Below are 15828 nucleotides of genomic sequence, written 5' to 3' on the forward strand. Positions count from 1 at the left end.
TTTTTAAATCAGCAATTGTTTTTAGTAATTGTTTTTAAACAATTGTTTTTAACCCCATGGTGTTAAAAAACAAATTATTTTGATTTATTTAAAAATATACTTTTAAATATACTATACTAAAACAAATAATCCAGGATGAGAGAGGGGGGCCATGGCAGATTAAGCTTGAAATCGAGGAGCTATTATGGCAGATTAGGTCTGTTGCATATGTTTCGCCAGGTTTAAATGAAACTATTTCTATTAAACCTTTTCTTAAACTCTTGGCGTTTAAGCGATAGGCTATGGCCAAGTAATTTTTAAATAAATCAAAATAATTTGTTTTTTTGCTGATACTAAAAGGGTGTGAATAAACTCCTTTTAAGAATGCATTTAATTATAGCGTTTTTTAAAAGGCAGTTTTTAGCATGTATTTAGTTCATGACATCTAGGGTTAAGGCTGTCGCCTCTATTTGATTTTTAATAGAATGATTTTTAATAGACTCTTTTTAGATTTTTACATAAGCTCTTCTGTATGATTTATGTACATTATGTATCAAACATTACATTTTTCATATCTAATATGTTAATTGATTGTTTAATTAGTGAACAATTAATCGGGATTGTTTGTATAAAATGTTCAAAGACAGGATATTGGATATCTGAAGAAGGAAGGACATTGGTTTTTCCGAAAGCGCTTATTTCAATAAACTAGTCAACAGTCTAACTGCTGTAACTATTCCTTGCTCCTTTCGCGAGCTCTATATTATGTCAATAGGAAGTCTATTACAGACAAGCAGCAATCTCTGGGAGACATATCTGTCTCTCCAGCATATTCTGTTAATGTCACAAACTAGCTTGAGATCCCCAGAGTGAGTGACTCTTGTATCATTTGACTTGTGAATATCCAAAAACCAGAATCTCTACAAAATTGTCGGACTGCTAGGACACACCAATGAGTGTAGCACCTCCTTTAGTGAGTAGACGAAAGTTTATTCACACTATAAACACCACGATACATACGCCATCAAAGTATAACATCCAAAGATAAAAACAACATAAACGGTTAAGCGCTTTCTCTCACTATATGTGAGCTTCTTCAGAACACCTCTACTAAGCTGAGTACGCCTTAAATTCAAAAACTGTCACCAAATATCAGCTGTTCATTTAAAATTCTTAAAGCAGCAGTCAAATTTGTCTGTGCCTTGCGTATACCTAACCAATTTCTGTATAAAAGCTAAAACATCTTTACCTTAATAAAATGGTTTAAACCAGGAATACATAATTACAAAATATTAAATATGTTATTAAAATTTTTTTTGAATGTATGTAAATAAATTACAACACTAAATGCTTCCAAAATAAGAATAATCATTAAAACTAATTCATAAAACTGTCACACAAGCGTATGACTGCATCACTGTTTACTACCATTATCAAACATAATGTATTATTTACTGTCTTTGGAAAAACTATTTGTCATACAGGTGTTTCCCTTTCGAAGAAATTTGTTAATAAATGTAGTAGATAGTTATTATTTTATTTTGTTTTATCTCAAATTCATCTCCAAGATGGGCTTACATGATATAAAATCATTTATTCCCGGAGGGTTTGTTGCATCCAGAAATAGCTGCCACCATATTTCTTTGAAATTTAATATTTTCTTAGAATCACCTCCTCTAGGATCATTCTGTATAATATCCAATATGGCAAATTTAAATTCGTGATTAACCCCCATTTTCTCAATATGTCTGGATAGCGCATTAGTAGAATCTTTTTTAGATATACTATAAATATGATCGTATATGCGCTTCCTGAAGCTTCTTTCTGTTTTACCTATATAGTAGCTGGTGCATGCACCACATTTTGCCATATATATCACCATTTTTGTATTGCAGTTGCCTTTTCTAAACCTTACCAACTGTCTATATTCGTTGTATATATATATATATATATATTTTGTCTTTTACCAATATGTATTTACATTGGTTGCATGCACCGCATTTTTTAATGCATTCTGTAGTTTGTTACTTATCTTACCTTCTCTGGGAGAATCTTGCAATAATTTCTTTATATTGCAACCCATTTTGTAAACTATTCCTGGTTTATACCCCACTATGTCTCTCACACTACCATCTGTGGATAATAAATACCAAAATTTGTTCATAATATCTACTACCTGATCAGAAATAAGACTGTAACATATAATGAATGACCTCTGATGACGACTGGTGTCTTTTGTACCACAATTTTTGTTATTAATAGTATTTATAACATTAGTACTACTATGAATTATTCCAGCTCCAAAACGACATGTGACAATTTTAAAATATATAATTTTTCAGATTTAGATATATGTAGTTTTCATTTCGATGTATTGGCTGAAGGTATGAAATACATACCTACTCCACATTTCAATATAGTGGACTGTCTTTGTGAGGTAAACAAATTTACTAGAAAAATCAATTTAGCCATTTATTTTAATAATAAACTCAATCTACACAATTCTGAGGGTAGTGTTAAAAATGGGAAAAGGTTTCAGGATGTAGAGCTGAAACTTAAAAGTACATTTATACCTCCTAGCTACCCTAAAGTAGATATATATGAGAGAGTTGTGACCAGGAAATTATATAACATGTATGAAGAATATAAAAAAACAGCATTTAAAAGTAATCTAACAGACGAAGAATGCAAAACTCTAGAGGCATTACAGATGAACAAACAAATCTGAGTGATGAAACCAGGCAAGGGGTGTGGGGTAGTCATTTACGATAATATGCAATATATTATGAAAATGTATGATATATTATACTTGTCGGGTAATTACGAAATAATTTCAATCAATGAAATAAATATTGCATATCAAAGAATTGATTCATATCTTGAGGAGTTCCTCATTGATGGAAGGATATAAAATGAAATTTATAATTACTTAAAGGTTAAATATCCTACAATGGCTACCGTAGTAGGGATACCCGAAGTACACAAAGATGCTACCAACCCCCCATTTAGACCGATAGTGTCAGGTAGTCGATCAAAAACATTTCCTATAGGGAAATATATAGATATATTGTTAAAACATGTTTATAAAAAAATTCCCCATATGGTCAAAGACTCCTGGGAATTTTTAAGCATGTATCAAATACATTTTTGGCGGGATGGATACATGTTTGTAACCATTGACGTCATTGATTTGTTTTCATGTATCCCCAAACAACCAGGATTAGAGGCTTTTTGAAATAGTATTTCTAAACATTCTGAACTGGAGTGGGATGAAATTTTCCTAATAATGGAATGTATGTCTTTGGTTCTGGATTACAACTTCATTTATTTTGAAGGAGAACATTTCAGATAGACCGGGGGTAGCTATGGGGGCAGCTTGTGCCCCCATTTTTGCCAACCTGGTCATGCTGGATTGGGAAGATAGAATCCTCTTTCCCAGTACATTCTATAAGAGTATCTTACACTATTCCAGATTTCTTGACGACATACATATTGTATGGGGAGATACATGGCAAAAATTCGAAAGATTTATTGAATTTTTGAATACAAGTAGTGAATTTTTAAAGTTTACATATTCATACAGCACTGAAGGGATAGCTTATCTTGATATCTATATATACAAGCAAGATGGAGAGTTAAAATCTAGAATATACAGAAAAAGTACCTTTTCAAATGATTATTTGGCTTATGACAGTTGTCATCCAACGAAGTTAAAACAGAATATATTTAAGGGACAATGTATTCGAGCTATATGTATGACCTCAGATTATAACGAAATGAGGGGGAGGTAAAGAACATTATGGGGTTGTTCAACGATAGGGGTTACCCGTTAAAGATGTTGAATGATATAGGACAATATGTAATGAATGAGTGGGGAAAAAATATAAGCCTCTTTTTGGAGCTGGAATAATTCATAGTAGTACTAATGTTATAAATACTATTAATAACAAAAATTGTGGTACGAAAGACACCAATAGTCATCAGAGGTCATTCATTATATGTTACAGTCCTATTTCTGATCAGGTAGTAGATATTATGAACACATTTTGGTATTTATTATCCACAGATGGTAGTGTGAGAGACATAGTGGGGTATAAACCAGGAATATTTTATAAAATGGGTTGCAATATAAAGAAATTATTGCAAGATTCTCCCAGAGAAGGTAAGAGAAGTAACAAACTGCAGAATGCATTAGAAGGTACTAAAAAAATGCGGTGCATGCAACCAATGTAAATACATATTGGTAAAAGACAAAATATATATATATACAATAAATATAGACAGTTGGTAAGGTTTAGAAAAGGCAACTGCAATACAAAAATGGTGATATATATGGTAAAATGTGGTGCATGCACCAGCTACTATATAGGTAAAACAGAAAGAAGCTTCAGGAAGCGCATATACGATCATATTTATAGTATATCTAAAAAAGATTCTACTAATGCGCTATCCAGACATGTTGAGAAAATGGGGGTTAATCACGAATTTAAATTTGCCATATTGGATATTATACAGAATGATCCTATAGGAGGTGATTCTAAGAAAATATTAAATTTCAAGGAAATATGGTGGCAGCTATTTCTGGATGCAACAAACCCTCCGGGAATAAATGATTTTATATCATGTAAGCTCATCTTGGAGATGAATTTGAGATAAAACAAAATAAAATAATAACTATCTACTATATTTATTAACAAATTTCTTCAAAAGGGAAACAGCTGTATGACAAATATTTTTCCAAAGACAGTAAATAATACATTATGTTTGATATGTTAGTAAACAGTGATGCATTCATACCCTTGTGTGACAGTTTTATGAATTAGTTTTAATGATTATTCTTATTTTGGAAGCATTTAGTGTTGTAATTTATTTACATACATTCAAAAATTTTTTTAATAACATATTTAATATTTTGTAATTATGTATTCCTGGTTTAAACCAATTTATTAAGGTAAAGGTGTTTTAGCTTTTATAGAGAAATTGGTTAGGTATACACAAGGTACAGACAAATTTGACTGCTGCCTTAAGAATTTTAAATGAACAGCTGATATTTGGTGCCAGTTTTTGAATTTAAGGTGTACTCAGCTTAGTAGACATGTTCTGAAGAAGCTCACATATAGTGAGAGAAAGCGCTTAACTGTTTATGTTGTTTTTATCTTTGGATGTTATACTTTGATGGTGTATGTATCGTCGTGTTTATAGTGTGAATAAACTTTCGTCTGCTCACTGAAGGAGGTGGTACATTCATTGGTGTGTCCTGGCAATCATTTGACTTGTGGATGTGCAGCATTTCCACTAGGGCAGGGTTGGAGATTGTTCTGTACATAGACCCAGGCACAAGTCCCCTCTCAGCCGCCTATAAGATACAGAGTAGAGTGACAGGCTTTCAGCCTGTCCATGTAGGTCATGGTTTGCAGTCTCTGTATATTCTTAATGAGAACCTCTGAGGTCTTTCCAGCTGCTGCAGGTGTCTGTTGAGGTACATGCAAAAGGGTGCACTATACTCTATTAGTGGTCTGATGAGGGTCAAGTACAGTAGAGTTACAACATCCCTTGACCTGAATGCTATGCCCTTGCCTATGAGGTACTCTGCATAGTAGGCCTTCCTCACCACTTTGGAAACTTGATGGTCAAAGCTGAGATTGTTATCAACCTGTGTTCCCAAGTCTTGAACCATTGGGTTGGAACTCAAGGGGGGTGCTGTCAATATTATAATTTGTAAGGAATTCCCTTTTGCCAAAGGGAATAATAATAATGCATTTTTTTGCATTTACTTTTAAATCATGGTTTTGGCACCAATCATTTGTTTGTGTTAGCCCTTCTTGTAATATGTTGATATCATTGGGGAACTCAGTGATTGCTCCCAGTGTGTAATCATCAGCGAACATGGTGAGCCAAAGGCCATCTACTTTGACCTGGACTTCTGAGAAATAGGCACCAAACAGTAAGGGGCCCAACACAGATCCATGTGGTACTCCACTAGTGACGGGTCTACTGGTTGAAGTGGAGTCACCAATTTTGGCAGACTGTGTTCTGTCAGTAAGACAATTGTCAACTCATCTAGTAACATAATGGTTAAGTCCTATCTGGGAGAGTTTCTCAATGATGCCAGAGTGGAGAACTGTGTCAAAAGCTTTGGCAAGGTTGAGATAGGCAGTGTGTACTGTCTTATCTTTGTCCATGGCTGTGGTGACATTCTCAAAGAAGTCCACCAGGTTTAATAAGCATGATCTACCCTTAACAAAGCCAGACTGGGTTGGGTCCAGCATTTGGAGGTCGCCTATGTCTTTGTTGATAAGGTCCATGATAATTCTTTCCATAGCCTTGCAGATGAGGCTGGTTAGACATATGGGTCTACAGTTCCCAGGGTCAGTTGTTGGCCCCCCTTTGTGCAGGGGAATTTCTGTTGCTGTTCTCCATTCTGCAGGAACATGGCCAGTTCTCAAGCTATGATTAAAGAAAATGCCAAATGGATCCATTAGATCTTGATTTAAATTGTTTAGTAAACAACCTGGGATGTTATCTGGTCCCAATGAGGCTGTGTTTTTGGCCTTGGCGACTGCAGAGATGACCTGTTCTCTAGAGATACTAGGCAGAGGGCTGGTGTCAGGTATGATTTGGGATATGGTAGGTGGGGATAAGAGAGTAAGGTTTGCACTGAATCTGTCAGCTAGCAGGTTGGCAATATATTCTGGTGTACTATGAGTGTTCCCATGTTCCACCAGTTTGGCAAATAGCTGGGTGTTCCCTTATAGGCTTTGGATGTAGTTAAAACATGCCTTATGATTATCCTTGGCTAGGATTGCAATTTTAGTTTCATAATTTGCTTTAGAAGACATTACAATATTTCTGATTTTCTTTTTTAGGCTTAGGAGTGACTCTTCTTCTGTAGAGTGATATCCCTCTTGCTTTTGGGCAACATTTTCTTCCTCTTGTTGTATAATCTATTTATACTGGAAGTCCTCTGTGGTGGATTGTTTTTATGGGAAGACCTGGTTTTGATCCAGTTAGGTACAGCAGAGTTTATTCTGTCACTTAAGTGTACAGGGAATTTGTGTACACTTCTGCATAGTGATCATTGATATCTGAGATTGCAGGTGGTATGAAGCTTTTTATACCATTGGTTAGTAGGTTGTAATTAGCTTTGGTAAAGTTTTTTTTATAATTGTCGTTCCTGTGAGGGTATTAGTTCCAGTAATTACTTCAAATGAGACTAATATGTGATGTGACCTAACCAGGGAGGGTATCACACACGGGGAATTACAGTGGCCCACCATGTTGGTGAGTATTATGTCCAGAATATTACAGCCCCTATTGGGGATGCAGACTATCTGTTCCAGAGCATTCTTGTTAACAAAGTGCAGGAACCTCTTTGTGAGCGTGTTTTTGCTTGTGCATGTCCCCCAGTCTATGGAAGGATAGTTGAAATCTCCCATGACTAAGGTGTTGGGCTGCATGGTGAGGGACTCTATTAAATCGATGTAGGCGGTGCGCTTATTCTGGTTCATGGTGGGAGATCTATAGCTAGCAATGATGTGTTATGGTACTTTCCCAATACTTAATTGGACATGGAGTAGTTCGAGAGAGTCATGCTGTTTGACCAGTCCCGAAGTGTATTTGGTTTTAATGAAGATGAATACACCTCCACCTGTGGTTCTTGTGGTCTGTGTGCACATTTTGAGATATGAATGTGTGGAGGGAATTGTAGCCTAGCATGGCCAGGGTGCTCTCAGCAGCTCCGAACCATGTCTTGGTAACTGAACAGACATCAGCATCCTCTGAGGTGAGGAGTAATTCCAGGAGTGCAGTGTTTTATTTAAACTCCTAGCATCAAGCAGCACAACCCTGAATTTGTCTTGATTAGATTTTATTACCTTGGAATTTTTTTGTTTTGACATTGCCTAAAAAGGCACTATGGGGAAGGCAAGGGCCTTTGCCAATATATGAAAGCCTGGAGGGGGACAGGTACAGACCATTTCTGGCAAAGCAGCAAGGTCTATCTACTATATTCTCCCAGGCTGACAGATACTGGATCCCCCTGGAATGACACCAGAATCTGAGACAATTGTTGAAGTCAATCATTTTCTGTCTATACTGAGGCATCATCCTTGATGAGGGTAGGATACTGCTTAAAGCTAGGGACATACCCATCTGGGACACATAATCAGAGAGTTCCATCATGTATCTCTTCATATAGTCCACAGAGGTACGTCTGAAGTCATTAACTCCAACGTGGACCATGACAGAGTCATAACAGTGCTTGTTGTCGAATGGCTTAGATGCATGCATAATTTGTCAGATCCTGGCATCTGATAGGCAGTTGACCATGACCTTCTTGTCCAGTCTGGTGAGGAGGACATCTGTGTGTCTCACTATGGAGTTGCCTATGACCAAGACATTTGATTTGTTTTTGTCTTAGGAGCTTATTTGTTGAGACACGGGACTTTTGTGTTGATATGTGTAGTGGTTTCTTTTTGCTTTGTGGTGAATGTGAGTGGTGTGCGCTTGGGAGGTCTCTGTTCTGTTGGTAGGCTTTTAGTGAGCAGTGCATGTGGGTTTATGTGTCATGACCTTATTTTGTGTGACAGGTGAGGTGAGGTTTGCGTGAGAGGTGAAGCTTGTGTGCTGACAACCTGTTGGATGTCTAGTTTGTTTTCATCTGAGAGAAATTACTCCAATTCCATAGTGTATTTACATCTCTCACATAGGATGTTAGTTTTCTTTAGGAGTAAATAGTTGTCAGTATACATGAGCATATTGCTACATTGCCTCAAGATGCCCATATCAATCAAGCTGGTAGGAGAAATGATGAGAAACTACCCATCCATTGTGGCAAAATGTTTCTGAATGTGGTATATGGGAAGGAAGTGGCTAGCTGGACTTAGACACAAACAACAAAAATGAAGCAGTAATTCAGTTAAATACAGTTTAAAAAGTGCAGTGCTGACTTAAAATATACTTCTTTTATTTCAGTGGATGCTTTGGATTTTAGTGCAGATGCACTTCAGACCTCTGGCTAAATTTTCCAAATGTTGAGCAGCTCCAGTAAACTGAACACAAACTCGGGCAAACACTAGGCTCATATACAAACAACTTTAAACAGTCTTAACACAACTACCAATATGAAATACCCAAACTGAGCCCTTCTCCAGCAATCCCCAACTCACATGGATCCTGAGCTACACACTTCTGCCACAAGAGTGCAGGGAGGCCCTCTTAATGTAAAATGGATGGTTTAAGAGCACAGTGATACCAAACAGTCTAGAGTCAGCAGGTCAGACTCTAGCCTATGCTATGTAAGGCAAGGAAACACAATTTCTAAATGGGTAGGAGTAAGGGAAAGTCATTTAAAGGTCAAAGTAAGAGTGTTTAGTAGTATACTATTAGATGGCCTCCAGTGGTACCACCCTCTGCAAAAACACGTGACTTTTTGAGTTGCTGTGAACAGTGGGAGACTATGGAGAGCATTTCCTATAGTGGATTTTAAAATGGAAAAGTTTGCGTTGCACGGGTAACTGCATTTGTACAATGCACAAATGTGAGGCTTTTATACCAGCAAGATGAAAAATTTTTATAAAGCTCAACCCTTGGGCCAATCAGATAAAAACACAATAAGCTATCTACCAGTAGTTCCCATCTTGGATAGGTTGAATTTAGCTCTCTGCTCTCACCAGAGTGCAAATAACTCTCCAAATGTAAAAAAAAAAAATCAGTGGAAACTTCCAGAAGAATGTTCACTGATGTAGGTTTTCACCATTGTCTGTTATTTATAAATTGCCACTCTGACCCTTTAACATTATGTATAGGTGAAAAAAAAAACAAAGTATCTTGGGTATTTGACTGGCATATTCAAATCCTTCCTGGACATTGCCAATGCATGTGCAATAAAATCAGCAGTAAAATGACCATGATAAATAAATTTAGCACAAAATATTGACTGGAATTTATAAACAGCTGTTCAAACAAATCTGTTGTTAGCTCAGCATATACAGCAGCCAAAAAAAAAAAAAACTTGTGTGTACAGTTACATTTTGCTAATGATACTAATGTAGAAACTTAAAACCAGTATAACTGCAACTGAACTTCTTCTAAGAATTGTCAAAGCAACTACATTATGTCTTCCTTTTTAGTGTCTGAGAAAATATGTGCTTGTAGTAGGCAAATAGCTCCAAAAGATTACTGCACGCAGTGCTTGGTCTACTTAGAACCAATTCATACTTTTGATAATTGTGAAAACAATTTCCTAAATTGAGATACTTACATGCCTTCATTTCCTGTTTTACAGAGAAATATCTAAGAACGATGTACATCACTGAACATAAGAGCCAGAACACCTTGAAAAATAAAACTAGTTATTAATAGGACGAATAAACCACATAAACATGAAGACATTAAAAAAGGAATAAGACACCATCTTTAGAATCTGGCAAAAGAAAATCTTCGAGGTCCAAGTTAGAGGTACATCATCTATGACATCTCCCAGAAGCAGAGACCTACTGCAAGCCTTTAAAGTACTGAAAGATCCATCACAAATATTTTTACAGCAGATGTTTAACATAAAGTAGGTACCTGCATCAGTACCTTGGTCTTGGAAATATTGTGTTGTACTGGAGGTGAAAGACAAAGTAGAACGGGAGTGTAGGATCATGGATAATAAAAAAACATAAAAGCTCGCAACCAGCTGACAAAGTTATCTTTCTTTCTTTCTTTCTTTCTTTCTTTCTTCCTTCCTTCCTTCCTTCCTTGCTTTCTTTCTTTCTTTCTTTCTTCCTTCCTTCCTTCCTTCCTTCCTTTCTTTCTTTCTTTCTTCCTTCCTTCCTTCCTTTCTTTCTTTCTTCCTTCCTTTCTTTCTTTCTTTCTTTCTTTCTTTCTTCCTTCCTTCCTTCCTTCCTTCCTTCCTTTCTTTCTTTCTTTCTTCCTTTCTTCCTTCCTTCCTTTCTTTCTTTCATTCTTCCTTCCTTCCTTCCTTCCTTCCTTCCTTCCTTCCTTTCTTTCTTTCTTTCTTCCTTCCTTCCTTCCTTTCTTCCTTCCTTCCTTCCTTCCTTCCTTCCTTCCTTTCTTTCTTCCTTCCTTCCTTCCTTTCTTTCTTTCTTTCTTTCTTTCTTTCTTCCTTCCTTCCTTCCTTCCTTCCTTCCTTCCTTTCTTTCTTCCTTCCTTCCTTCCTTTCTTTCTTTCTTTCTTTTTCTTTCTTTCTTTCTTTCTTCCTTCCTTCCTTCCTTTCTTTCTTTCTTCCTTCCTTCCTTCCTTCCTTCCTTCCTTCCTTCCTTTCTTTCTTTCTTTTTCTTTCTTTCTTTCATTCTTCCTTCCTTCCTTTCTTTCTTTCTTTTTTTATTCCTTCCTTCCTTCCTTCCTTTCTTTCTTTCTTTCTTTCTTTCTTTCTTTCTTTCTTTCTTTCTTTCTTCCTTCCTTCCTTCCTTCCTTTCTTTCTTTCTTTCTTTCTTCCTTTCTTTCTCCCCTCCCTTTTATTATCTAAGTCCCTGCAATGAGGTTACTATTCCCTTTACCTTTAGCAGGTGTTATCTCCATCCAGCGTAGGTCTTGCTACCTGACTCACTTACTGTTAAGGAGGAGGCAATGCATTTGGTCCTAGTTGACTGGATGTTACTGCACAGGATTAAGATTATGAACTGCTAATGACCTTCATCCTGTAGTCCACTGCTGGAATGCCAAAACCTCTATTTGGCTGCTGTAAGCAAGTCACTTAACCAGTCAGTGCTTCTAGATTGCACCTGAAAGGTCTTGTGCTTACTATGTTTGCCCAGGTAACAAATGAATAAAAATTATTATAACAAATATAAATATAGATATTCATGTATATATATGTGTGTGTGCATGTGTGTGCGTGTGTGCGTGTGTGCGTGTGTGCGTGTGTGTGTGTGTGTGTGTGTGTGTGTACATGTTTGTGTGTGTGTGTGTGTGTGTGTGTGTGTGTGTGTGTGTGTGTGTGTGTGTGTGTATGTGTACATGTTTGTGTGTGTGTGTGTGTGTGTGTGTCTGTGTGTGTGTGTATACATGTAGTCTTTAAGTGCAAAATTCCTACTAATAATATGTTTAATCTCTTAGACACAGTATAACAACTTAAGTACAATTGCTATAGAAATGCATTTTGGAAATTAATGAAATATGTACTAACTATACATTTCTGAATATGAAAAGCATGCTGGGAAGTTAAGAGAGATTGCTACTATAAATATAAAGACAGCATATCTCATAAAATGACAACTTCATTTAGGTAGTCTTCTAACAATACTCTTCATTTTTGTGGTGTCCATACGTTTTACATTTTAAGTAATTAAAGGACTGGTTGAGAAAATGTTTTCACTTCTACCGGAAAAGCATGAGAATATAATTTGGGGCCCTCACTGCCTGATGACAATAGTTAAACAAGCTTTTCTTCAAACAGTTAACACTGGTGCTTCATAACACGAGATTGTCAATGTTTTTTATTAGCTGGGGTAACTTCTGTGCATTCACTAGTGCTCTGGTTTCCTCAAACATATACTAACATATCCCAAAGATATACTGCAGATGAAGTGATATTTCTACAAGTTGTCTGTAGGTGCAAGCTCTGTGTGAGAATGAATGTGTTTGCCTTGTAGTAGGTTTGTGCCCTATTTAGGATTATTTTCTCTGCCTTGTACCCAGTGAGTGCTGAGATAGTCTGTGCCTCTCCACAGCCCTCCACAGCCCTGTATTAGATTAAACAGGTAATAAGAGCATTAATGAATGGGAGTATAAAGTAAACATACCTCACTCAGCGAGTGAGTTCAGGGTAGAATAACTAACCCTGGATGATCTGCCATTACATTGCAGGAAACACACACACATGCATGTGCATGCATAAACCCCGCACTCGTGTGCATTTACACAGAGACACATGGCAGACTTATGGCTTGTGTTTCACATGAGGAGGGAAACTGGAGCATCCACTGAAAACCGAGACTACAGAAGAAGTGAGTATATTACTCAAAAGATCATATTCTAAAAAAAAATGTACGGATCATTTTATATCTTTCAACACAGGAAAAAAAGGTCCACCTATTTCCACACTGCTTATATGGCTTATCCCACTATATGGCTTTTTCACTTGATAAGCATAACGTTCCTCTTCAAGGCACTTGTATACTAGATATTTAAGTAGACAAGCAATTACTTATGCAGACCTTTATAAATCTGTTTAACAAAGAAACATAAAACTTCAAATATTTTGGTCATACCTTCAACAAACTATGTGAGCCAGTAGTTTGCCCTCAGGCAGAACTTGTCTAGTGTCATACAGGTTACTCTGTACCTCTTTTTTCCAGGGGTAAACTTGTATGGTTTTGGAATCTACCCATTTATTTTGATTTACTGCAACAGTGACCCGTCCTTAAGAAGACAGTGCATTTATGCAAACTACTCACTGAACCATTAGATATTCTCAAAGCTGTATACAATTTCTACACATATTGTTTTATGCTGAAGTCAGTTAATATTGTAGATAACAGGATATATTTACTGTAACCTGCTGTTTGCTTGTTTTTCAAGAAATTCTCTTGTTTCTTTTTTTTACTATATGTAATTAGCTATAGTTAGACTTTTCTTACCCCACGCGCACCTCACTGTGGAGCATAAAGGCTTGAAAAACAGAACAAAATAAAGTACACCTTGGAATATATAAGACAGGTTCAGGCCATCTGTATCATTTTATTTGATGGCACTAGATCTGCAATGGTACTTGCAGGGAATATTGCCCTACTTAAAAAAAGGTGACAGAAAATAGGCCAGAGATGTGAGTGAACAGACCTGATGACCGTGAGTGACCACATCTAAGGAATGTGAGTGAACACACCTGATTAATGTGAATGAACACACCTGATGAATTTGAGTGACCACACCTAAAGGAATGTAAGTGAACACACCTGATTAATGTGAATGAACACACCTGATGAATGTGAGTGACCACACCTAAGGAATGTAAGTGAACACACTGATTAATGTGAATGAACACATCTGATGAATGTGAGTGAACCAGGAGCTCTCTAATCTTGTAGCCCAGGCAGGTATGACCCTAGCCCTGAGTAGCATCCTGCCATCACCCAGAATGATACCACAGTACAAGGACAAAATGATTGACTTCAACAATTGGCTAAGCTTCCGGTATCATTCTAAGGGGATCCAGTATCTGTCTGCCTGGGATGACATGATTGACAAACCACAGTGCTTTGCTAGAGACGGCCTACACCTGTCGCCTTTGGGATTCCGGATATTGGCTAAGGCTCTTGCCACCCCTATAGTGCCTTTTTAAGTCATGGTTCAAATGACAAATTCACCACCATAACAGATACAAGCAAGCAAAATCTGAGGGTAATGCTACTTAGTGCTAGAAGTCTAAACCTCAAATTGCACTCACTCGAGGCACTCCTTAAAATGGAGACCATTGACATCTGTGCAGTGACAGAGACCTGGTTCAAGGCTCCAGAGAGCACCCCTGCATTACCAGGCTATAATTCATACCACACCTTTCAGCCATCTAACTTGGACCTAAACACTAAAGGCGAAGGCGTGTCCTTATTCATTAAGGATATCCACACCTCCAGGCTACTTGCTCAGCATAATGCATCCGAGATTATCCAAGTGCAACTAACTCTGGGCAAGGCCGCAATACAAATTGTAGCTTGCTACAGATTCCCCCACCATGCCCCAGGATGCCTACTTTGCATTTCTTGATACACTGGAAAATATTAGGGTACAACCTAACACCTTAATAATGGGCAATTTCAACTACCCCACCATTAACTTGGAAAACTACTCATGTACCAACTTTTGTGCTCAATGTTTTCTTGAATTCATAAATTCCAATGCCTTGGATCAACTTACCCACAGCCCCACCAGGGCAGCAATATCCTAGACCTGGTCATTACCAACATGGGCAACCGGTGTTCCACACTAGAGGTCAATTCCTCATTGGTCAGATACAACCACAAGCTAATCAACCTAGACATCCACATCACACCCTCACCCCCCATTAGGGAAACCACTGTAAAAAATTTCTCCAAAACCAACTTCACGCCTCTTAAGACAGAAGTGACAAACTCCTATCCTCCAAAAAAAGGAAGCCAATCTGGTGGTCCTCTGCCATAAACAAACTCTACAACAGAAGAAGGAAACTGCTGCAAAAAAGAGTAAAATCCCATGATTGGAGGAACTCCATGGTCAGCCTCAGTAAGAAGCTGAGATCCCTCATAAAATCCTCCAAATCTAGTTATGAAATCAAAATCACCACTGATTCTAAAGACAACCACAAAGCATTCTATAGCTATGCCAAAAATCTCAATGGCAACACTCAGATTTGCTCTGAGTTACAGTACAATGGCATTAAATATACAGAACCAACTGATATTGCCAACATCCTGGCAGATAGGTTCAGTGCTAACTTTGTCCATCTCTCACCTCCCTAAAGGGCCCATCTTTATTCCGGAAAGCAACTAAGAAGTGTAGTAAACAACATGGATACAGTTATTAGGCATACTCAACAATTCTTGGAAAGTTTTGCTGAATTTATAACCCTTGGTAGCCATGGATCTGAAGTTATACTAGTAACATCGGATGTTATTTCATTATTCACAGCAATACCTAATGATGATGGTCTTGAGTATGTTAGATTGTTTTTAAGAGATAAAGGTGTGAGTAATGAAGTTATAATAAGATGCATAATGCTGCTAGACTTGATTCTAGAGAATATTTTTTTTTTATATGAAACAATGTTTGTTTGTGTCTTTTGGCTTTTCCCGGTTAGGGGTTGCCACAGCAGAACTCTGGTCCGCTAATGATTGGCAGTAGAGTTTTACATGCTGGCTTGCCGGGCCT

Source organism: Protopterus annectens, chromosome 2.part1, assembly GCF_019279795.1.
Source record: "Protopterus annectens isolate FY-2018-M chromosome 2.part1, PAN1.0, whole genome shotgun sequence".
NCBI lineage: Eukaryota > Metazoa > Chordata > Ceratodontiformes > Protopteridae > Protopterus > Protopterus annectens.